The sequence below is a fragment of the Humulus lupulus genome, chromosome 9 (genome assembly GCF_963169125.1).
Source record: "Humulus lupulus chromosome 9, drHumLupu1.1, whole genome shotgun sequence".
NCBI classification, from domain to species: domain Eukaryota; kingdom Viridiplantae; phylum Streptophyta; class Magnoliopsida; order Rosales; family Cannabaceae; genus Humulus; species Humulus lupulus.
The window spans coordinates 69,549,949-69,574,604 of NC_084801.1; positions in this window are offsets into that span (position 1 = coordinate 69,549,949).

Below are 24,656 nucleotides of genomic sequence, written 5' to 3' on the forward strand. Positions count from 1 at the left end.
CAACAGGGGTCTGCACTATCAAGGGCGATCAGCTCGCTGCCAGGGAATGCTACAGCATTTCCATGAAGGGAAAATCTAAACCCGGGCAGGTGGCGATGGCCATTCAGGATGAAGAGGAATCACAGGGACCCAAGGCGGCCCCTGAGATTGAAAAACCTCGGGTTTCCAAAGACGAAAAGCTCGCCTTAAGCGAGGACATTGACCCCCGAGTAGGCGAGGACAGGTCCAAGCTCCAAGCTATTGAAGATCTCGAGGAGGTAGGCATCGATGAACAAAATCCGTCACGGACGGTTAAGCTCGGAAAGAACCTCTGCGATAGAAGAAAGGCGGAACTGACTGCGTTTCTGAAAAAGAACCTGGACGTATTCGCATGGTCGCACGAGGACCTGATAGGGATCAGTCCGAGCGTAATCATGCACACGCTCCGCCTAGACAAAAGCGTCCCTGCAAAGTCTCAAAAGCAGAGGCGTTTAGGGACAACCCGAGCCGAAGCCCTTGAAGAAGAAGTGGCCCGGCTCAAAAAATGTGGCTTTATCCGCGAAGCCAGATTTCCCATTTGGGTTGCCAATCCCGTGTTAGTTCCGAAGCCCAATGGGAAGTGGCGGACCTGTATCGACTTTTCCGACCTGAATAAAGCCTGCCCCAAGGATTGCTTTCCGTTGCCAAGGATCGATCAACTGGTGGATGCCACGGCGGGGCACGAGCTCATGTCCTTCATGGACGCATACTCGGGCTACAATCAGATCGCGATGAATCCAGCAGACCAGGATCATACCAGCTTTATGACCCCGACTAATGTCTATTGCTATAAGGTCATGCCGTTCGATCTTAAGAATGCCGGGGCTACCTACCAAAGGTTGGTAAATAGAATGTTCGCGAATCAGATCGGGAAAAACATGGAAGTGTACGTCGATGATATGCTTGTCAAGTCAAAGACTGCCACCAACCACGTTGCCGACCTGGAAGAATGTTTTAACATACTGCGAGAATATGGCGTGAGGCTCAATCCTCAGAAATGCACTTTCGGTGTTGCATCGGGGAAGTTCTTGGGTTTCATAGTCAATACCCGAGGAATCGAGGCAAATCCCGACAAGATCAGGTCACTGCTCGAGCTTCCATCCCCCAGGTCGCGGAAAGATGTCCAAGGCCTCACGGGAAGGGTGGCAGCACTGAACTGGTTCATTTCCAAATCGACCGACAAGTGCCTGCCTTTCTACAACCTGCTCTGCGGAAACAAGAAGTTTGAATGGACAGTAGAATGCGAGGGCGCATTCCTCGACCTAAAAATGCTCCTAGCTGAGCCACCTGTGCTATCAAAGCCCAGGGTAGGAGAACCTCTTTTCCTCTACATGGCCGTGACTGAGGACGCAGCTAGTGCCGTTCTGGTGCGAGAAGAGGACCAGGCTCAGAAACCGGTTTATTACATCAGCAAGAGACTCCTCGGAGCTGAGTCAAGGTACCCGTTGATGGAAAAACTGGCGTTCTGCCTAATCACGGCCTCGCGAAAACTCAGGCCATACTTCCAATCCCACTCTGTACACGTCATGACCGATCAGCCTCTAAGGCAGGTTTTGCAAAAGCCTGAAGCCTCGGGACGCTTGCTAAAGTGGGCGGTCGAACTCAGTCAGTTCGAGATTTTCTATACTCCCCGAACTACCATAAAAAGTCAAGCCTTGGCCGACTTCGTGGCAGAATGCGCGGGATTCCGTGAGATCCAATCGGAAGATTCACATCAGCTCACCTCCTCAGGTTCATCGTGGAGGATCTTCGTTGATGGCTCATCTAACGAGAACGGCTTCGGGGCCGGAATCATTCTGATATCCCCAGAGGGGCATAGATTCCATTCGGCGCTGAGGTTCGGGTTCAAGGCGTCCAACAACGAGGCAGAGTACGAGGCCTTGTTCGCCGGACTTAGGATAGCTAGCGAGCTAAAGGCAAGCTCTGTCCAATGCTTCAGCGACTCCCAGCTCGTGGTGAATCAGGTCCTAGGTGAGTATCAGGCGCGGGATCCCAAGATGGCCTCCTATTTGGCTAAGGTAAAATCCGAACTGTCTACGTTTGGGCAAGGGTCGATCGAGCAGATACCTTGGGAGTAGAACGCCAATGCAGATGCTCTCGCCAAGCTCGCCACCTCGGGGGAGGCAGAAACCCTGGGGTTGGTGCCAATTGAGTTCTTGGACAAACCAAGCATAGACGGAGATCGAGCAGATATTGAGATGATTGACATCAGGCCGACCTGGATGACTCCCATTGTTGAGTACCTCGTCGAGGGCAAGTTACCCGAAGGGCGCAACGACGTACGGCGAGTCCTTTATCAAGCTCCGAGATATACGCTAGTCGAGGGGGTGTTGTAATGACGTGGGCATTCATTACCTCTCCTCCGGTGCGTTCTTCCAAGTTAAGCGAAGGCCATCCTGCAGGAAGTTCATGACGGATTCTGCGGAGATCACACTGGGGGGCAAAGCCTGGCCTTGAAGATCCTTCGGCAGGGTTTTTACTGGCCGACTCTGTCCAAAGACTCGATCTCATATGTAAAAAAGTGCAACAAATGTCAGCGGTTTTTCGCGGTTGCCCGAGCGCCCCCGACCGAGCTAAAAATGATATCGTCTCCCTGGCCCTTCGCCATTTGGGGCATAGATCTAATAGGCGCCCTACCCACCGGAAAGGGCGGGGTCCGTTACGCCGTGGTAGCCATTGACTACTTCACAAAGTGGGCCGAAGCAGAGCCGTTGGTGACAATAACATCGAAAAAGGTGCTAGACTTCGTGGTTAAAAGCATCGTGTGTCGATTTGGCCTACCCAAAAAGATCGTCTCCGACAATGGCACTCAATTTGACAGCGACCTGTTCACCGAATTTTGTGAAAAGCACAGAATTGTGAAAAGCTTCTCATCCGTGGCCTATCCCCAGGCGAACGGCCAGGTCGAAGCTGTCAATAAAACTCTGAAGGCAAGTCTCAAGAAGAGGCTAGATGAGGCAAAGGGGATCTGGCCAGAACAGCTCCCCCAAGTTCTGTGGGCCTATAGGACCTCACATCGGACTCCCACGGGTCACACTCCTTTCTCCCTAACCTTTGGAAGTGAAGCGGTCCTCCCCGTGGAGGTGAAGGTCCTGTCGCACAGGGTCCGGTCCTACGAACAAGACAACAACCACGAGCTCCTATGCCACTCCTTAGACTTGATGGATGAAAGGCGAGAGGATTCACAACTCTAGCTCGCCCATTATCAACAGAAAATCACTCGTTACATCAACACTAAGGTCAAAAGACGTGCCTTTAGCGTCGGTGATTTGGTCTTGAGGAGAGTTTTCCTGGCCGGGAAAGATCCCAAAGATGGGGTTTTGGGACCAAGTTGGGAAGGACCATACCAGGTCATCGAAGTCATCAAAGAAGGAACTTATAAATTAGCTCGACTTGGTGGAGGGGCGGTCCCGCGGACTTGGAATGCAATCCACCTAAAGAAATATTATCAATAAACATTTGTAAGACCTAGAAGGTCACCTTCCATGTATAAATAAAAATAAAATGTTTCCCGTTATTTGCAAGTGTAATTTTAAAGTAACAACGAAAGGCCCTTTCCAAGTTACTTGGGGGGCATATGGTACCTGGATATATCCAGGTCTCCTTAACGACTTAGGTGTTAATTTTTATCTACGGATAAGAGTCATCACAAACTAAGTCCTATCCTGGTCTTAACCGGGTCATAAAACTTAGAAGTTAACAAAAATTTGTTGACCGTGGTTCTTCTTTAAAAGAGCCCGGGATACGGATAAAAGTTAACGCGATCTAAGTTTTTTTCAAAATAAGTTCCTGGTCTTAACCAGGTCATAAAACTTAGAAGTTAGCTAAAATTCGTTGACCGTGGTTCTTCTTTAAAGAGCCCGGGATACGGATAAAAGTTAACGCGATCTAAGTTTTTTCAAAATAAGTTCCAGGTCTTAACCAGGTCGGAAGACTTAGAAGTTAGCTAAAATTTGTTAACCGTGGTTCTTCTTCAAAGAGCCCGGGATACGGATAAAAGTTGACGCGATCTGAGTTTTTTCAAAATAAGTTCCAGGTCTTAACCAGGTCGGAAGACTTAGAAGTTAGCTAAAATTTGTTAACCGTGGTTCTTCTTCAAAGAGCCCGGGATACGGATAAAAGTTGGCGCGATCTGAGTTTTTTCAAAATAAGTTCCTGGTCTTAACCAGGTCGGAAAACTTAGAAGTTAGCTAAAATTTGTTAACCGTGGTTCTTCTTCAAAGAGCCCGGGATACGGATAAAAGTTGACGCGATCTGAGTTTTTTCAAAATAAGTTCCTGGTCTTAACCAGGTCATAAAACTTAAAAGTTAACTAAAATTTGTTGAACGCGGATCTTCTTTAGAGAGCCCGGGACACGAATAATGTTAACTTGAACTAAGTCATAAAACTAAAAAGATAAATTGTGACCAAATGCATACAAATATGTATATAAAACTGGCTGAGCAAAATGTCTCGAGGCGGAAACGCCCCACACAAAAAGAGAATTACAATAAAAAAGTGTTCAAAGTACATAAACGAGGAGCATCCTAAGCCCCATCCGCTGGCCCTTTGGAGGTCGCGGTCTCGCCCTGTTCCGCCGCGGCAGAAGCCTCTCCAGTCTCCGAAGGAGGAGCCTCCTTATTCAAGCAGGCTTGAAGCCGCGGCAACAGGAATGCCCAGAGGTCCAGCGGCATGAAGGAGAAGTCCGCGTCTGGATTGTGGGACCAGCAGTGATAGAATAGGTCCTGTAAGGACTGCTCCGACACGACCCGTTCGTCTTTCAGGGCGGCCTGGGAGGCCTGGACTTCGGCCTTCGCCACCTCAAGGTCTGCCCGCGATGCGGCCAGGGAGTTTTTAAGCTCTAGGTTCTCGGAGCGAAGCTTCTCTAGCTCGGATGCGGCCAGGGAGCGTTTAAGCTCTTGGTTCTCCGAGCGGACCTTCTCTAGCTCGGCTTTAGAGGCCGCCAGAGCGTCTCTCGCCTCCTGAGACTCCTGGAGGGCGGTCTGGCGATCTGCTTCCAAACCCTCGAGCTGGGCCTTGGTCCTAACGATGCCTCTATAGGCGGTAGCCATGCCCTGCAAGAAAAGAATGATAAATTAGCAAGCTGGAAAAAGGCGGCGTGTGAATGTCAAAGCCTTAGAAGAAGGGGGCACTTTACCGTTAAAGTCATGTCCATAGCAGATTCTATAACTCGGACCGGGCTCGTTGTTTCGATGGCTCAGAGCTCCTTCTCCCTGATATTGTAATAGTGGCTGACGGCGTAGCTGGCCGACTCATACACCGTACCCCGGAATGCTTCGGGCATCTTCTCCAGAGCCCGGGGGTCGACCGGGATACGCACGTCCGGGGCTGCCGCGGCCAGATTCCCGACCTCTACTACCCCGTCCTGGGCGGCCAGTGGAGATCGTTGGGGTGGCGGATGCATGAGTCCTGTCCTGGCGACAGGGAGGTTCGCCCCCGCGACCTGGGATGGCGGGTCTCTCTCCTTCTCTGTAGCTGGAGATTTGGTGGAGGCCCCGGTCGAGCTCTTGGACTCGCGAAGCCTCTTTAACCTCGGCCCCGCTGGGGGATTCCCACCGAACACAACGCCCTGCAGACTATTCCCGGGCTGAGACATCTCTTCTGCCAAGAGCAAAAAACACGGTTATTAGCAATCATACAGAAATAAAGACAAAAGGTCCAAAGGCAATAAGAAAGCAAATACTAAGGGAGCCCTACCCCCCGAGCTGGAAGAGCCTAGGATGATTATCTCACGAACTGGCGAAGGTTCTAGGTCCGGTTCTGAATCGGGGCTGGACTCTTCTACGTACTGCCTAATCCCCGGAGCATAGATGCCCCTCTGGAGCGCAGGCCACGTGCGTAAATTGGTCCCGTACTCCTCAAAAATGGCCGACCTAAAGGCTAGGGTATTATCTACTACTACGGTACCCTTGGGCCGACTCTCTTGGTTGTCCAGCACAAGCTGGTCAACGCAGTAGAGCAGGAGCGTGTCCAGGTCCGGATTCCTTGGGTGATGATGGACGAGCTGCCTAGGGTTGAACCTAACCAGACGGGGGTCTGCAGTGGCCCTATCTACATTCTTAAATAAGTAAGGGTTACCTTGACCGGAAGGACCCGCGGCTGCTCCGGATTGGGCCCTCTCCTCGCTCATCCCCTGGGCGACCTCCAAGCTCCTCTTCCTGTTCCTCACCAGAGGAACTTCCTCACCTTCTTCCTCGCCTTCGTCATCTGCGACCTTCTCCGCGACGATCGGCCTGTTGTCGCGGGCTGGGGGGGGACCCCGGGGCCTTTTCAAATTCAAAGTCTGATTTGGGAAAATCAGCTTGCAGAATACCATCGCCTCGTCTGTCACGAGCACGTGGTAGTCTTTCTCACTGGGGGGCAGGTTCGCCAGTGTATCGTATTGACCCCCGAGGGTCACAGACTTTTCGGTCCTCGAGTAGATGGCTGCAAGGTTGGTTGAAATCAAGATTGGAATAAGGGACGAGCTAAAATAAGATAACCGTTAAAAGGCGAGCTAAATTGAGGATTACTTACGAGGGCGGTTGAAATAATGATGATCGCAGTTTCAGAACCCAGTAGACATAAAAAACTGGTCTTTGAAGTCGTTTGGATGGCTCGGCAGCTCGATCACTGCTGCTGTGTTAGGGAAGCGGGTTAAGTAATAGAACCCGTCGCCTCGCCCCCGCTGGTCCGGGCTGGCTTTGAGGCAGAAGAAATATAGAATATCAGTAGGAGTGGGGACCTCCCACTCATGCTTTTGGAACAAATACCTCAGTCCTGCCAGCAGACGGTATGAATTGGGGGGGAGCTGAAATGGGGCCAACCCCACATAGTTCAGAAAATCAGCAAAATACTGATCCAGGGGGAGGAAGGCCCCTGCCTTGAAGTGTTCCCCGCTCCAGGCCGCGAACGACTCGTCGAGCGGCGTGCAGCTCCTCTCCCCATCCGCAGCAGGTCGGGCGATCACAGAGGTCTTCCCCAGAGGAATGTTGTGGTTAAGAAAGATTTTGGTGATCTTTGCCTGGCTGGTTATCTTCGAGACGATTCTCTCCGCCTCGAAAAACGCGTCAGGAGCCACCTCGGCTTGCTTCTCCACCGCCGGCCCAAAGTGAGGAATTGGCGAGCTGGTCACCACCGCCTTTCCTTTATCCTGCTGGGAGGCCGAACTTCCCACATTCTTCTGTGGCAGATTTCTCTTTGGAGCCATCTGGTCACCTATCGAACAAAAGAAAACACTTTAGAAAAGGCGACCCAAGCAAGAGAGTGAAGCAAGTATTAAGTACACGAGTTGGGGTAAGCCCAGCCCGTGGAGAGTGGTGCCACACGTTCCAAGTAACACGTGCCTATGCCCTCAACAGATCCCAGATTACTCGGAATTCGTGTGTCAGATGGCTCAGAGTAAAAAATTGCCTTGGGGGGAAAGTTTCAACAGGCAAGGCGTGGCAAAACCGCTTTTAAGGCGTATTCCCTAAGCTACCCGGTTTTTGCACCCAAAATTCCTAAGGATCCTACCCAGAAATTGTTCCTAAGAGAGAATCATGGAACCCATATTCTAAGGCGATGTCCCATGGCAAGTGTGCCCTAATCTAAGAAGGGCCATCACCCTCCATATCCGCGCGACCCAGAAAACCTCTGCATGTGGCTACAGTAAAAAATTTTTACCTAGGCTACAGTGGCATGCTTTCAAAAATAAACAGGGACAGAAGACTTACAGTATATGGTTGGATGGTGAGCGAGGTTGCTGCGCTGGTAGGAGCTTCGTTGGCACAGTGGTCTCCAAGGCTTTGAAGGAACTCGCACGCTTAAGCTTCGTGAACGGAGAAGATGAGAGCAATGGAAATGAGGGTTTTGTTCTTCGGAAGGTCAAGGAGAAAAGAAGGAAATTTGAGAAGTTCTGAATGGTAAGGTGGCCCGTGCGTGGGATGACCACCCCCTTTTTATATAATGGGGGATCACGTGTAAAAGGCTCATGGGAGACCCTCCACTCGAAATGTGAAACGACGGCTGGATAGTAGGCTAGGCCATTTAATGCGGTTCTCGTAGAGTGTACCGTCGCCACCCACGGTGTTCCACGTATCAGACGCATGCGAAAAGCATGGAATGCGAGGGGTTGTGGGAGAAGTCTAAAAGCCCTACTGTGGTCTCCCATATCTGACGTCATGGACCACGAGCAGGAGCTTGGGGGGCAGATGTACGCCCTGGTTTTCCCACGGGCTGTTTAGCAGGACGAGCCTCGGACTAAACATGATTTAGCCCGAGGCTCCCACAGGCCAGAGGCTCTATTTTCAGGACGGGCCCTTTCTAGCTCGAGGGTCTTGTTTCCAGCTCCCTCTTGTTGCACCAGGAGTTGGGAACAGCATCCGGCGACCACTGACGGATCAGCTCGGGTTATGGATTGCTCCGGCAGCGAGCTTCTCAGGAAGCTCTGACCCTATGGGAAGTCAACATGCAAGATAAACGTGCATAATCCTGCCATCACGTGTCCGATATCCCCCTGACTTCTCGTACACGCAGCAGGAACGTGCGTATTCAGACACCCACGGACGGGTTGGGCCGTGCGGCCCATTGTCTCCTTCCCTACTGATTAGACCACACTTGTGTGTCAGGTTTAGGAATTAATCATGAATATCACAGACTTGATATGACAAATGGAAAGGTCACGGGATGACCTCCCTACCAATTTCCAGGTGCCTTCTCCTATAAATATGGAGACCCTGGGAGTTGATAGGGGTTGGAAAAAATAGTCTTGTAAGAACTATATATTTTGTAAACCAATTGCCCAGAAAAGATCAATAACATTGACTAGTGGAGTAGAAGGATTTTAACCTTCGAACCACTTAAAAACGTGTTTAGGGTCACCTAGTTCTTTTCACAAAGATTTCATATCTGCGACGGTTCTACTTTTAAGTACTAATCTCTTTCTCTTCTTCTCTTAATTTATCTGTTGCCGAAGAACCGCGTCAACATTTAATTAATTAAATCAATAGAAAATAATACAGGCCTTGTTTTCAAGTCCAATGGGCTTATAATCAAATGGGAAATTTCATAGGCCTAAAGCCCATGATAATTTCGACCTAGGGCTTTAAAATAGCTGTTATTTTATTGAGTTTTTAATTAAATTAAATGGCCTAATTGATTCTATAAAAGGAGTGCTTAGAGAGAAGCCATAAGTTAAGATTTCTGAGACGACAGATAAGTTTAATCACTGGTTTTCTGATAGTTTTAGATTCTCTCTAAACATAAATCCTTTTATAAGCCTCTTTGTTATTTTCTCTTCATCTCCCTATATCTATCTCATGTGTTGAGAATTTCCCACACTAGTCTAGGTGATTCTAAGGATACATTGGAAGGCTGTGAAGAAAATAGAAGAACGGTTCAGTTTCTTGATAATACTCTGCGACAGAGATAATACAAGAGCTAGGGAAACTGAAGAAAGGACTTTTTCATTCCGCTGCGTATACTGTAAGTATTCTTATCTTTGTTTCTCTTTGAATTCAATTTTAGAAACATGTTCTAGGTTTTCTCATATTAATTTGTTTAATATTAGATCTACATGAAAATAAACAAAGACCATGTATATGTTTTTCTAACACAAACATCACATGCTTTTCCTCAGAATGTCTTTGATATATTCTATTTGCCCCATGTGTGGATGCATGGGCGAACAAGTTTCATTCAGGACCAAACGAACAGGCAAAACTTTGAGATGTCTTCAACTCTTTTTTGACCTCAAACTGGTTTGAGCATAATCTTTGTGTGCATAAATCTTCGGTCTAACCATTCAAAGGTGACCTCGAAATGGTTCGAGCATAATCTTTTGAGATGTGCTTCCTTATTCCTATCGCCCCTTGGAATAATGCAAGGGCAAACATGTTTCATTAAAGGGTTATGTCAAGCTGTCCTTTGTGTGTACGAGTAGGGTTTTGTAGTGACCTTGAAATGGTCTCGAGCCTTATACTTCGAGCTCAGTTCCCTTATTGTCGCGCAGCATGAGCTTTTAGTGAATGGATAGAACCTCAAAATCCAAGTCATCTCGAATAAACCACGAAATTGATAGTCTGATCGTTATCTCGAATATAAGTACGGTTGATCATAAAAATTTATGTTGAAGTTTCAGCTCGGGTGATTACTATCTCGTAGATAAACTCTATCCCCAACTCTGTTGCAAACAGTGGCTTAGCTTGGAGACGAACTCTGTTTATGGCTCGAATGACATTTGTGGAGTGATAACCTGCTCGGGTGTGAGTACCGAATACCGTTTACATAGCTTGCACAGAGGGGTGATTAGCTCGGATGACTTATATGAGTTGGCTCGAGGGGTACTTATAAGTCAGCTTCAAAGATAAATTTTGTCTATAGCTCGAATGTCTCCGACCTCAGAATTTTCACTAATGATTTCGAAGCTCTATTCACTCCTAACAGTTTTAAAGGCTTAGAGGCGAGCTAATAGATCCTCTTTGCCATGAGAGCATGAATTTGATCTCTGGTGTTATGAAGCTTATGAGTTAATGTCCTTCATAGCTCATATTCATCATCTTGGAATTGCCTTTGATATAGGGTGAACAAAATTCTTGTACATAGGCATGCGAACATGATTCTCTTAGGCACGAGAACAAGATTCTCTTAAGCGTGAGAACATAGCTGTCTTAACAGCTTGGAAGAATGTTAAACATATCTTTACATTCCTATTTTCCTAGTATAGACTACAATGGGCGAATAGGTTCTCTTTCCATTATGGAAACATAGAAATGAGCAGGCTCTCTACATGCTTCTGGCATGTTATTCCAAGTGGTTGCTCTTGCCCCTAATAAAGACATAGAAGCAAGTAAAATTCCAAACACTAGCCTTGCAAGGTTTCTGAGCCCTCCTAACTTTCTGCTTGCCTAGTATAGACCATTATGGGAGAACATGTTTCCTTTTTCGGATAGCTAGGATTGCTTACTCCTTGTTCACCTTTGGAATTTATGCATGTGTGCACATCTATTTTTTTAGGATTTGTGGTTTATACTCATAGGCGATTAGGTTGCACCTTCTGTTCTTCTGTGTTGTATACAAGTGAACGAACAGGAGATCTTTTCTAGGTTTTCAAGCTTCGTTGTGGTATCCATCAATTCCATAAATGCAAATAGGATTACAAGCAATGGTTTTATCACTGTTCATAACTTGAACAAGCCGCTGCCATAAGTGGATCTATACTTTAGTCGACATGATTTCTCCACCTTGTAACTCAAAATCACTGGATTTGTAATTTCAACATTGTGCCCTAATTTGGACGCAATTAAGTGAAATTATTTTTCACATAGATCTGTGATTTGTCTCGACGAATATGGTGTTTTCTAACAACTTGCAATCACTCCGCAGATGGCCTGACTGATCTGGCCTTTGACGATGTATGGAGTCTTCTGGGGATGATTTAATCAAAGCCTTTATTCATAGACTTCGTTAGATTGAACCTATTTTTCTTGAATCTGCTCTCTCAATGAAAGCACCAAACTGTTGATGTTGTTTTTCATCAACTTGAGAACATAAGAGCATGGATTCAATAGAGATACAATCAAATAAATAACACCATCTTTTATAATGGTTCGGCCCCAAAAAGATGGCCTGCGTCCACTTAGTCACATTTATTAATATTTAAGCTTGAAGAACCATAGATTCCAGCGAACTTGCATTGTCGGTTGTTCTAGACTCCTCCTTCGCTTTACATTCCATAAGATTATCAATTGCCTCCTCCCTTATTTCTATCCCATCTCCTCTTATTTATAGTGATGATGTAACGACCCAAAATTACTGTTAAGGCTTAAGGGCCTTGATTAGTGTGTTGGGAGGGCACAATTGGAAGCTATGTGAATTAATGGTGAAAATGCATGGTTATGTGATAAGCATGCTTATATGATTATTTGGATATATGTGATGCATGGCTATGTGTATTAGTATGCATGTAGGCCCTGATTAGGTTATAAGGGCATATTTGTAATTTTGGCCCGTTAAGGGCATAAATGTAAATATTTGTGATAAATTGTTGAGACCACATTATTATGTGGATATATCTACAGCTTGTGATTCAAGGTGATCCTAGTGAGCGGTTTAGCGAAAAGTCACGGCGGGGATTTATACCTGGCTCGGGGTGAGTCTGGGGGTATTTCTGGGTATTTGAGAAGTATATTGGAGATTATTTGATATTGAGAAATATAATTGGTGAGTAGTTAGGTATCGGGAAGTTAGCGGTAAATATTAAAGACACTCGAGGAATTAGCGGGAATTGGGAGTAATGACCAAACTGACCTTTGAGTGATTTAAAGGTTTAGTCATCATTGGGAGGGCAATGTGGTCATTTGGCTTACTAAGGGATAGGTTATATTCTACTTTATGGCTTTTGTGGAAGTTTTAGAAAGGCTCAGAAGCTAAAGGAAAAGAAAAGAAGAAGGAAGGAAGGAAAGAAAAACAAAACACTTGGAGCTATCACTTTCTTTCTCTCGGTTGGGTCATCTCTCCACCATTTCTAGAGGAATTTGAAGTTGTAAAATTCTGTGGGAGTCACAGCTAAGCTTTGGAACCTTGATCCTTGAAGAAGTTGTAGAGGGTTAGCTGGGATTAACCATCAAATTAAGGTAAGGCTTAAAGAGGTTAGTCTGAGTTTTTTTTTCGTGTTTTGATGAGTTGTGTTTGAATTGAGTTTCGGATGGAAATTCGAGGGAGTTAAGCTTGAAGAATTGAGGAGCTAAAGGCTGGAGGGATACTAAGGGTAACCGAAGACTGAATTCCCAATTTGAGGTAAGAAATTCTGAGCTTGAACACTTGAATTTCTCGGATGTTCTGGTTTTCTGGTTGTGTTCTTGAGTCTTGGAGTCAAATCTTGTTTTGTTTTTTTTAAAGGTGCATGTGGCTAAATTTTGGGTTGGTGGGCCATTTGGGATGATGTGTAGTGATTGGTAGGCTTGCTTTGAAGTATAGATGAGGTCTGGAAGGGTTCCAAGGGGTTTTGGTTCAAGAAAATCGAAGAAGGAAAAAAGAGGGTGTTGCTGGTCTGTGACTAGTGCTGTAGTGCGAGCCTTTGGGTGCTACAACACTAGGCTTGGGTTTCCTGGCGCTTTTGGTTCTGCTTGTAGCGCTATAGCGCCATCTCTGAAGCACTGTAACGCTATCCTGTCTCCAGAAGTGGGTTTTTGGGTTATTTCTTAGGGTTTTTGCCCGGGGGCTCGGGGTTTGATTCCCTTACCCCGTTTGGAGGAATCAAGGATTCCCGAGGGCTCGGGATTGGTCCCGAGGCTAGGTTTTGGAGTTTAAGTTTGGTGTTGATATTAATTTATGGCCATGATTAGGTGTGCGCTAGGGCTCAGACTAGATTGTGATTGAGGATTGAACTGAACAAAGCTATTAGAATCTGAAGGTAAGAAAACTGTACTCGGTTATGTGATTGTGTTGGGACTAAGTGCTCCCTATATCCGTATAATTTCATAGATGGTATTATGCCATGGGACATATGATAAATGACCCAAGAGTTTCGTAAACTATATTTGCGTACAGGGCGCGGCTCAGCCACTATTAGCTGAGGACAACTTAATATTCACTGAGTTCGGTTTAAGCAGGCCTAAGTCAGTGGGATAAACAGAGGGTGCGACCTAAGGGCGTTAACCTTGGTTATCATATGGGATTTTATTATTGAAATGAAATGATGTACTTAGTATGTTGAATACTTGACTAATGTGAATATCTAGAATGTTGAGTATATGAGTATACTATATGAGTTATTTGGTCGCTTATTTGATGATTATGCTTTGTTATTGTGTTATCTTGCTGGGCCTTGGCTACGTTGGAGAGCAAAGTGGACCAGTCCTGAGTTGGAGAGCTTTGGGGCTGAATGTACATAGTCAGCTAATCGGCCGCCACGTCCGAGAAGTGATACAGGATGGGGAGAACCTAAATGTCTATTTTGCCCTTAGAGTGGCTAGTAGCTGTTCTTTTGTTCGGAGTTTTGTAAACTGTCTTTTAACTCTACTACTTTTGGGATCCCATGTAAAAATGTTTGATTATAAGAAATGAGACTTTTGAGACCGAAATATTTTAACCCTTGTACAACTTTAGTTATTATAACACGTTTCCAACTAAATGACTTTATTAGTAAGTCTTGCACCTTTATAAACACATAGTGTAACGGTCTTGGCTATCCAGGGCGTTACAACTTGGTATCAGAGCATCCTAGGTTTAAGGGTTCCTGAAGATTGGTTGGACATGTACATTCACCGCGAAAGACAAGCTCGACTCAAGGTTTGGTAATTGTGTTTATGGTTATATGCTTAGATGAATAGAATGGAATATGACTGTAGATATCTGTATGATTAATAGGAAGCATGAGATACTGATAGGGCCTGGCCCTTGACTATTGCATGATTAGATTAAAGAGTGCTGATTAGCATTGCTATTGCATGTGAATGAATATTTGGATAATGGTTTGCATACTGAGTGTATGTGGGTAACTGCTTGAATTGAATTCACATGTCATATCTGTTTATTGGCTTATAGTAAGCATGATGAAACGTGTGTATAATTGGTTGTGATAAAATTTGGTAGCTAAATGTATAGTATTATGGATTTGTGTTTAATATGCTTTATGTGTGCATGATAACTATGGTTATTTGGACCTGGCTGTGGAGTGGTTCAGGGTGTGAACCCCAGGGCTGAGGAGTTTAGTCAGTAGTGGCGGATGAACTCAAATGGTTTGCGCCTAGAATGGTTAAGTGGACTTGGCATTGTTTCATAGGGGGATTGTAGATAATAGCTGGAGTTGGAGACCTCCATCTATCCCTAAAAGCTGTAGCAGATGATCCCTAGTATGTGAGTAAGTTGTGGGGTTTAATAGTTGAGACTAGGAAAAAGAACAACAGACTTCTCTGGGAAAAGAGCTGTTTTGTATGCTTCGACAGTGAGGCTATCAGTGCTGGTTTATTGTGAGATTATAAATAGATAAGGGTATTTTATGGAAGGCCTAAAAGGTGTTATCCCTAAAAGGTGTTAACCCTTGGTTTTGAGGAAAGTTTGGATTGCCTAAGAATTGGTCGGCGGATGGGCAAAGTTAATTCCATCCTTGGTTATATGGAGATGAGAGGTCAAGATTAAGGGGTTGTGTTAAGTATTTGTGGCAGAAGAATGCCTGAAAATGGTACTCGGATCAAGACATTGGCATGATGGTTTGGAAAGAACTCAGATGGTGAATTGATAAAAGAGGTTATAAAGACATGGTTTGAGCTATGGAGTGTAACGCCCTGGTTAGCCAAGACCGTTACACTGTGTACTTGTAAAGGTGCAAGACCCGCTAGTCAGGTCATTAATTTGAAATCGTGTCACTAAATATGTATGAGCTACGGTTAAAAAGGTTTTGGTCTCAAAAGACTCATTTTGTTTATATAAACTATAGCAAACATGGGATCCCATACAAAATAGAATTAAAATAAGTTTGCAGACTCCCAAAAATACATGAGGAACCACTAGCCATGCTAAGGCCAAAACAGATAGTCTCCAGGTTCCATGTCCTTGCTTAGATCTCAACCGTGGCGGCCGAGCACCTGGCTATGTACTTTTCGCTCGCTGAGCTCTCCAGTCAGGGCTGATCTAACTTGCCCATGCCTTTACCTGCACCACATAGCACCCGTGAGCCAAGGCCCAGCAAGAAAACATCACAGGTAACTCAAACAACAACAGTAGACAAACAGCTCGGTAAGCATGTATACTCATCAAGTATTCCATAACAGGTAATCAGCATATACAATTAAATCCTAGATACATACTATCTCATATAACTTTGTTTCACATGTTATTCAGGGCCGACGACTTAGGCCGCACCCTCTGTTCAACCCACTGACTCTGGCCCACTTAAACCAAGCTCAGTGCATAATAAACTGTCCTCGGATACCAGTGTCTGAGTCGCGCCCTGTGCACTAGTGAGACCCTTGGCACCCTTAGGCCGTTGGTTCACTAAATGGCTAGCATGGCGTAATACCATATTTTCAAGCATCTACAATTGGGAGCCCTTAGTCCCGTCAGATATATTCAACTAGGTGCAGTTTTCTTACCTTTAGTCTGTACGATTATTGAATTACGAGCAATGTCCCTTAAGCACGATTCATTCCCGAGCCTAAGCTTTTATCACCTAGCCACAACCAAAGCATAGGGTTTTATAAATAATCAAATATAGGTTCCCAATTACAAAACTAACTCTCGGGACTCCTAATTCCACCAAGCACAGTGGTGAAACCAAACCCGAGCACCCAAGACCACTCTCCCATGCATAAAACCCTCAAAATCCCAGTGTGCAACAAACGGCTGCGGCCCCCAAAGCCTAGCTGCGGCCCTTCCCCAAAACAGAAACTATCCCTACACTGAACCACACACGTGCCGCGGCGTACCCCCTTGGCTGAACCTCCTTGCCTTCTTTGCATGCTAGGGTCGTGGCGCTCTAGAACAGAGCCACGGCCCTCCCCTTCGAACCCAGTTTTTTCACCATTCTAGAGCTCAAAACCTTACCTTAAACCATCCCAAAACTCCCGAACTCTTAACCAATTAATTCCCAACCTCTTTAACATGATCTAAACAGCATAATTCCCAATAAAACACAGCCTAACACACTCCAATCTCTTCCTTTCAATTTCTGAAACCCAAATGCTAAAACACACACAAACCAGCCATCAAACTCAATTTAAAGCTTCTAACCAAGAGTTGAAACTTACCTCTGCTGTAGTACCCCTTTTCCAAGCTGTAGTCAAGTTAAGTCCCCAAATTCCCTTCTTAATTCTGCCTTAGAACATCACAACTAAACTTGTTTCAGCACTTAACTAAAACCCAGCAAAATCTCATAATTCAACCACAGAAAACAGAGTTAAATACTTACCTTAATCCCTGTTCTAATGCTTGATAAATCCCTGAGCTAGACCTTCAATTTCTCACCTCAAATCTAAGAATTCCAGCTTGTTTCCCTTTTGATTTTCTGTGTGTTTCTTTTGTGTTTCCTTGAGTGTGAGAGAGAAAGAGAGCCTAACTGTTAGTCGGTTTATGTTTTCTAAAAGCTTCCTCAAGTCTAACTTATCTGTTAATTTAATCCCGAGGCTCGGGGTGCCGGAATCGTCCCCGAGGCCAAAATGGTAAAATCCCCCAATATTCCCGCCTAGACATTCTAACCTCAAATATATCTCCATATATTTACTTCCATGTCCCGATAACCCAAATCACTACCCGTTATCTAAAAATATCCCCGACTTCTCCAAAGTCATAACTTAAACCCCATTGTGACTTTTCCCGCTATCTGACCCTAGAATCGTCTTGAGTCATGCTCAACGAACCTGTCCACATAATAATGTGGTTCTCACATATATCACATATCATACTACCACATAATACAATCAATTATCATATAAACAGTATTAAATGCATAATTACTTATTAAATCACAATTATTCCAGTAATGCCCTCCTGGCACACTGATCAAGGCCCTTAAGCCTTATTAGCGAATCTGGGTCGTTACAACTATTCCCTCCTAAAGAGAATTTCGTCCTTGAAATTTACCTGAATAGCTCGGGATATTGATCTCACATCGCCGTCTCTAACTCCCAGGTCGCTTCTTCGACCTTGCTATTCCTCCATAGTACTTTCACTAACGGAATTGTCTTATTCCGCAAAACTTTATCCTTCCGATCTAGATTCTGAACTGGTCTCTCCTCATAGGACAAGTCTGCCTGCAGCTCCAAGTCCTCATGCCTCAACACATGTGTAGCATCAGAAACATACTTCCGCAACATAGAGACGTGAAACACGTTATGAACCCCTGATAAGGACGGTGGCAAGGCCAGCCTATAAGCCACCTGCCCAACCCTCTCCAGAATCTCAAAGGGTCCAACAAACCGAGGGCTCAGCTTGCCCTTCACTCCAAACCGCCTCATACCCCTCAACGGTGAAACTCGCAGAAACACGTGGTCCCCAACCTGGAACTCCACGTTTCTACGCTTAGGGTCAGCGTAGCTTTTCTGTCTACTCTGCGAGGCAAGCATCCTAGCTCGAATCTTTTCAATGGCCTCATTAGTCTTCTGAACCATATCTGGCCCCAAATACCTTCTCTTACCCATCTCATCCCAGTGAACAGGTGATCTGCACTTCCTTCCGTATAACATCTCATAGGGAGCCACTCCAATCGTGGACTGGTAACTGTTTTTATATGAAAACTCAACCAATGGAAGATTCTTACTCCACGAACCCTCAAAGTCAATCACACATGGCTCTGTACCTGAATCATCCTCTCAGACTGTCCATCAGTCTGAGGATGAAAAGCTGTGCTAAACTTCAACTGATTCCCCATGGCTCTCTACAGAGCTCCCCAGAACTTAGAGGTAAAGATAGGATCTCAATCAGATACACTAGACTTTGGAACCCCATGGAGACGAACTATCTCCCTCACATACAGCTCTGCATACTGCTCCACAGTAAAAGTTGACCTACCTGGTAGGAAATGAGCTAACTTGGTGTATTCATCCACTATCACCCACACCGAGTCATGAAGTCCAACTGTCTTGGGTAATCCTCCCACGAAATCCATCGTAATATCCTCCCACTTCCACTCTGGGATACCCAAAGGCTGAAGCAACCCCGCTGGTCGCTGATGCTAAGCCTTAACCTGCTGACAAGTTAGACATCTAGATACATACTCAACTACATCCCTCTTCATCCTGGGCCACCAGTAACGTTCGTAAATCCTGATACATCTTCGTGGTACCCGGATGAAGTGAGTATGGTGTAGAATGGGACTCATCTAATATCTCACGCCTAACCCCCTCATTTGCTGGAACACATATCCGTCCCTGATACCGGAGCAAACCTGTCTTCGAAACTGAATAATCCTTAGCTGTCCCCGCTAAGGCATGCTGCCTACTATCCTGCAACTGCAAATCCACCAACTGACCCTGCTTGATCCACTCCAACAGGGTCGACTGCAAAGTGATATTAGCTAACTGGCCTACCACCAATTCTATCCTTGCCCTAACCATCTCATCAGCCAACTCTCTCGAGATCTGAATGGAACTATACAACTGTCCTGGGCCCCTCCGGCTCAACGCATCTGCCACCACGTTAGCTTTCCCAGGGTGATAAAGGATATCATAGTCATAATCCTTAACCAACTCTAACCAACGTCTCTGCCTCATATTCAGATCCTTCTGTGTGAAGAAATACTTCAGACTCTTATGATCAGTGTAGATCTCGCACTTCTCTCCATACAAGTAATGACGCCACACCTTCAATGCAAACACAACTGTCGCTACTCCAAGTCGTGAGTCGGATATCTCTGCTCATACTCCTTCAGCTGTCGAGATGCATAGGCTATAACTTTCTCATTGTGCATCAGCACACAGCCTAAACCCAACCTAAATGCATCACAGTATACTACAAACTTCCCAACCTCTAAAGGAAGACTCAACACAGGCGCGGAGATAAGTCATCGCTTCAACTCCTGAAAGCTATTCTCACACTTCTCTGACCAGACGAACTTCTGATTCTTTCTTGTCAACTCTATCAACGATGAAGAAATCTTCAAGAACCCCTCTACAAACTGCCTGTAGTAACCAGCCAACCCAAGGAAACTCCCCACCTCCGAGGCATTCCTCGGCCTCGGCCAATCTCTAACTGCTTCCACCTTGGATGGATCCACCTTAATCCCTTCTGCCCTGACTATATGTCCAAGAAAGGTCATCTCTGGTAGCTAGAACTCACATTTCTTAAACTTGGCATATAACTGATGCTCCCTCAGCCTCTGTAAAACCTGTCGGAGATGCTGCTCATGTTCTGCCTCTAAACTGGAGTATACCAAGATGTCGTCAATGAAGACAATAACGAACTGGTCCAAAAAGTCCTTGAACACCCAGTTCATCAGATCCATAAAAGCTGCTAGGGCATTGGTCAGACCAAAAGACATGACCAAGAACTCATAATGCCCATAACGTGTCCGGAAAGCTGTCTTTGGTATATCCTCATCCTTGATCCTCAGCTGGTGATAACCAGATCGAAGATCAATCTTTGAGAACATAGTCTTACCTTGCAGCTGATCGAACAAGTCATCAATCCTTGGTAGAGGATACTTATTCTTTATAGGAAACTTGTTCAACTCTCTGTAATCGATGCACATCCTCAAAGTCTCGTCCTTCTTCTTAACAAACAACACTGGAGCGCCCCATGGAGAGTAGCTAGGTCTAATAAACCCGAAATTCAGAAGTTCTTGCAACTGTATCTTCAACTCTTTCAGTTCTACTGGTGCCATCCTGTATGGTGTCCTAGACACTGGTTCTATCCCTGGTGCCAACTCAATCTCAAACTGTATCTCCCTACGCGATGGCAACCCTGGTAGATCCTCAGGGAAGACATCCAGAAACTCACATACCAATCTGGTCTCACTCGGCCCTGCCGGCATAACCCTGGTAGTATCCACCACACTAGCCAGAAAACCTATGCATCCCCCCTGCAACAGGTCCCTGGCTCTCAACGCTGCAATCATAGGTATGCGGGGTCCAGACACCGCACCCACAAAAACAAAAGGGTCCTCGCCCTCCGGCTCGAAAGTAACCATCTTCTTCCTACAATCAATCGTAGCCCCATACCTAGCCAGCCAATCCATGCCTAAAATAATATCAAAGTCTCCCAAATCTTACTCAATCAAATCCATCGAAAGTTCCCTACCATCTACCATCACTGCCAGTGCCCTAATCCACCTCCTAGAGACTACAAGCTCCCCTGTAGGCAACAAAGTCCCAAACCCCGCAGTACGATACTCACTAGGTCTACACAGTCTATCAATCACCCTACTAGAAACAAAAGAATGCGTAGCACCAGAATCAATCAATACTATAAAAGGAAAGCCAGCACTAGAAAGCTGACCTGTCACTACTGGGGGACTAGCCTCAGCCTCTGCCTGAGTCAAGGTGAACACTCGAGCTGGAGTTAAGCTATCCACTTTTCCCGCTTCACCTTTCTTCACCGTTGGACAGTCCTTTCTGAGATGCCCCACTGCTCCACAAACAAAACATGCCTTGGCCTTGCACTCGCCCAGATGGCGTCTTCTACACCTCGGGCACTCTGGATAGGTCCTCCATGCCTCACCGCCACCCTGGCGGCCACCCTGACCACCCCGACCCCTCCTATCAGAACCAAGAGCGGCTGAAGTGTCAGGAGTCTTCCTCTTGAAGTCACTGGGGCCTCCGCCCCTACCTGTCCCAGAATAAGGAGGCACCGCCCTACGGCCCTCACGCCTCACTGCGCTCTCCTTCCATATCTTGTTCTCCGCTTCCTCTACGGTAAGAGCCCTTTCAACGGTCTGGGCATAAGTTGTTCCTCCAGGTATCGTCGTAATCCTCACATCCCGGGCTATCATAGCATTAAGCCCCCTGACAAAACGATCTTGCCTAGCAGCATCAGTAGGCACAAGATCTGGTGCGAACTTCGTAAGCCTATCAAATTTTAGGGCATACTCTGTAACAGTCATACCGCCCTGTACCAAACTCACAAACTCATTGACTTTGGTTGCCCTAATAGCAATGTTGTAGTACTTCTGGCCAAACAAATCCTTGAAACCTTCCCAAGTCAGTGTGGCAACTTCTCTGGTCTGCGATGCCACCTCCCACCAAATACGGGCATCCTCCCTCAATATATAAGTGGCACAGGCCACTCTATCATGTCCCTCAATTCTCATTAAATCCAGAATCACTGAAATCATAGTTAGCCACTGCTCGGCTTTCAACGGATCCGGTCCTCCCTCAAAGACTGGGGGTTGCTGCTTCCTAAACCGCTCATATAACAGTTCCCACTTGTTAACAACCTCCCCAGGCTGCACAGCTGGTACCACTGTAGGTGGTAAAGAAGGGGCAACACTCCCTTATGGAGCCTGCTGCTGCAAAATGTGGAAAAGCTCATCTTGGCTCTGTAATCGAGCCTACATTTCAGCCATTAACTGTTGCCAGTTCTCAGGGACTGGCGGGGGTGTCTGGCCCTGGTCATTGCCCCTGGTCCCGGACCCAGTGTCGGCTAGTCGTGAAGATTTCCTTCGACGCATAGCTATCCAAGTTAATCTGCAATTATCGACTCGGTAGTCAGACCGCAATGACAGGGTAAAAGCTTCTCCAAAACTCATCAATAACACATAATCAATCACAGGGAACCAACACATATAAGCATCCATGCACCATAAACAATTAATCATCCATATTCTCATTTACATGCACGACAATGTTAATAAACATGCCTCAATGTTTTCACACAGTAGTCAAGGGCCAGGCCCTATCAGTATCTCATACTTCCTAGCAATTCAAAGAATATTGCATACATAACTCATCTCAGGCACATAAGCACAAAAATACACATATACACATTACTAAACCCGGACTTGAGCTTGTCTCCAGCAGCAAATGTACATATCCAGGCTGTCTTCAGGAACCCTTAAACCTAGGACGCTCTGATACCAAGTTGTAACGCCCTGATTAGCCAAGACTGTTACACTGTGTACTTGTAAAGGTGTAAGACCCGCTAGTCTGGTCATTAATTTGAAATCGTATCACTAAATATGTATGAGCTACGGTTAAAAAGGTTTTGGTCTCAAAAGACTCATTTTATTTATATAAACTGTAGCAAACATGGGATCCCATACAAAACAGAATTAAAATAAGTTTGTAGACTCCCAAAAATACATGAGGAACCACTATCCATGCTAAGGCCAAAACAGATAGTCTCCAGGTTCCATGTCCTTGCTTAGATCTCAACCGTGGCGGTCGAGCACCTGGCTGTGTACATTCCGCTCGCTGAGCTCTCTAGTCAGGGCTGATCTAACTTGCCCTTCCCTTTACCTGCACCACATAGCACCCGTGAGCCAAGGCCCAGCAAGAAAACATCACAGGTAACTCAAACAACAACAGCAGACAAACAACTCAGTAAGCATGTATACTCATCAAGTATTCCATAACAGATAATTAGCATATACAATTCAATCCTAGACACATACTATCTCATATAACATTCGTTTCACATGTTATTCAGGGCCGATGACTTAGGCCGCATCCTCTGTTTAACCCACTGACTCTGGCCCGCCTAAACCAAGCTCAGTGCATAATAAGCTGTCCTCGGATACCAGTGTCCGAGCCGCACCCTGTGCGCTAGTGAGACCCTTGGCACCCTTAGGTCGTTGGTTCACTAAATGGCTAGCATAGCGTAATACCATCTTTTCAAGCATCTACAATAGGGAGCCCTTATTCCCGTCAGATATATTCAACCAAGGGCAGTTTTCTTACCTTTAGTCTGTACGATTATCGAATTACGAGCAATGTCCCTCAAGCATGATTCGTTCCCGAGCCTAAGCTTTTATCACCTAGCCACAACCAAAGCATAGGGTTTTATAAATAATCAAATATAGGATACCAATTACAAAACTAACTCCCGGGACTCCTAATTCCACCAAGCACAGTGGTGAAACCAAACCCAAGCACCCAAGACCACTCTCCCATGCTTAAAACCCTCAAAATCCCAAGTGTGCAACCAACGGCTGCGGCCCCCAAAGCCTAGCCGCGACCCTTCCCCAAAACAGAAACTATCCCTACACTGAACCAAACACGCGCTGCGGCCCTAGCCTTGGGTGCCGCGGCGCGCCCCCTTGGCCGAATCTCCTTGCCTTTTTTGCATTCTAGGGCCGCGACGCTCTAGAACAGAGCTGCGGCCCTCCCCTTCGAACCCAGTTTTTTCACCGTTCCAGAGCTCAAAACCTTACCTTAAACCATCCCAAAACTCCCCAACTCTTAACCAATTAATTCCCAACCTCTTTAACATGATCTAAACAGCATAATTCCCAATAAAACACAGCCTAACACACTCCAATCTCTTCCTTTCAATTTCTTAAACCCAAATGCTAAAACACACACAAACCAGCCATCAAACTCAATTTAAAGCTTCTAACCAAGAGTTGAAACTTACCTCTGCCGCAGTACCCCTTTGCCAAGTTGTAGTCAAGTCAAGTCCCCAAATTCCCTTCTTAATTCTGCCTTAGAACATCACAACTAAACTTGTTTCAGCACTTAACTAAAACCCAGAAAAATCTCATAATTCAACCACAGAAAACAGAGTTAAATACTTACCTTAATCCTTGTTATAATGCTTGATAAATCCCTGAGCTAGACCTTCAATTTCTCACCTCAAATCTAAGAATTCCAGCTTGTTTCCCTTTTGATTTTCTCTGTGTTTCTTTTGTGTTTCCTTGAGTGTGAGAGAGAAAGAGAGCCTAACTGTTAGTCGGTTTATGTTTTCTAAAAGCTTCCTCAAGTCTAACTTATCTGTTAAGTTAATCCCGAGGCTCGTGGTGCCGGAACCGTCCCCGAGGCCAAAATGGTAAAATCCCCCAATATTCCCGCCTAGACATTCTAACCTCAAATATATCTCCATATATTTACTTCCATGTCCCAATAACCCAAATAACTACCCGCTATCAAAAAATATCCTCGACTTCTCCAAAGTCATAACTTAAACCCCATTGTGACTTTTCCCGCTATCTGACCCTAGAATCGTCTTGAGTCATGCTCAACGAACCTGTCCACATAATAATGTGGTTCTCACATATATCACATATCATACTACCACATAATACAATCAA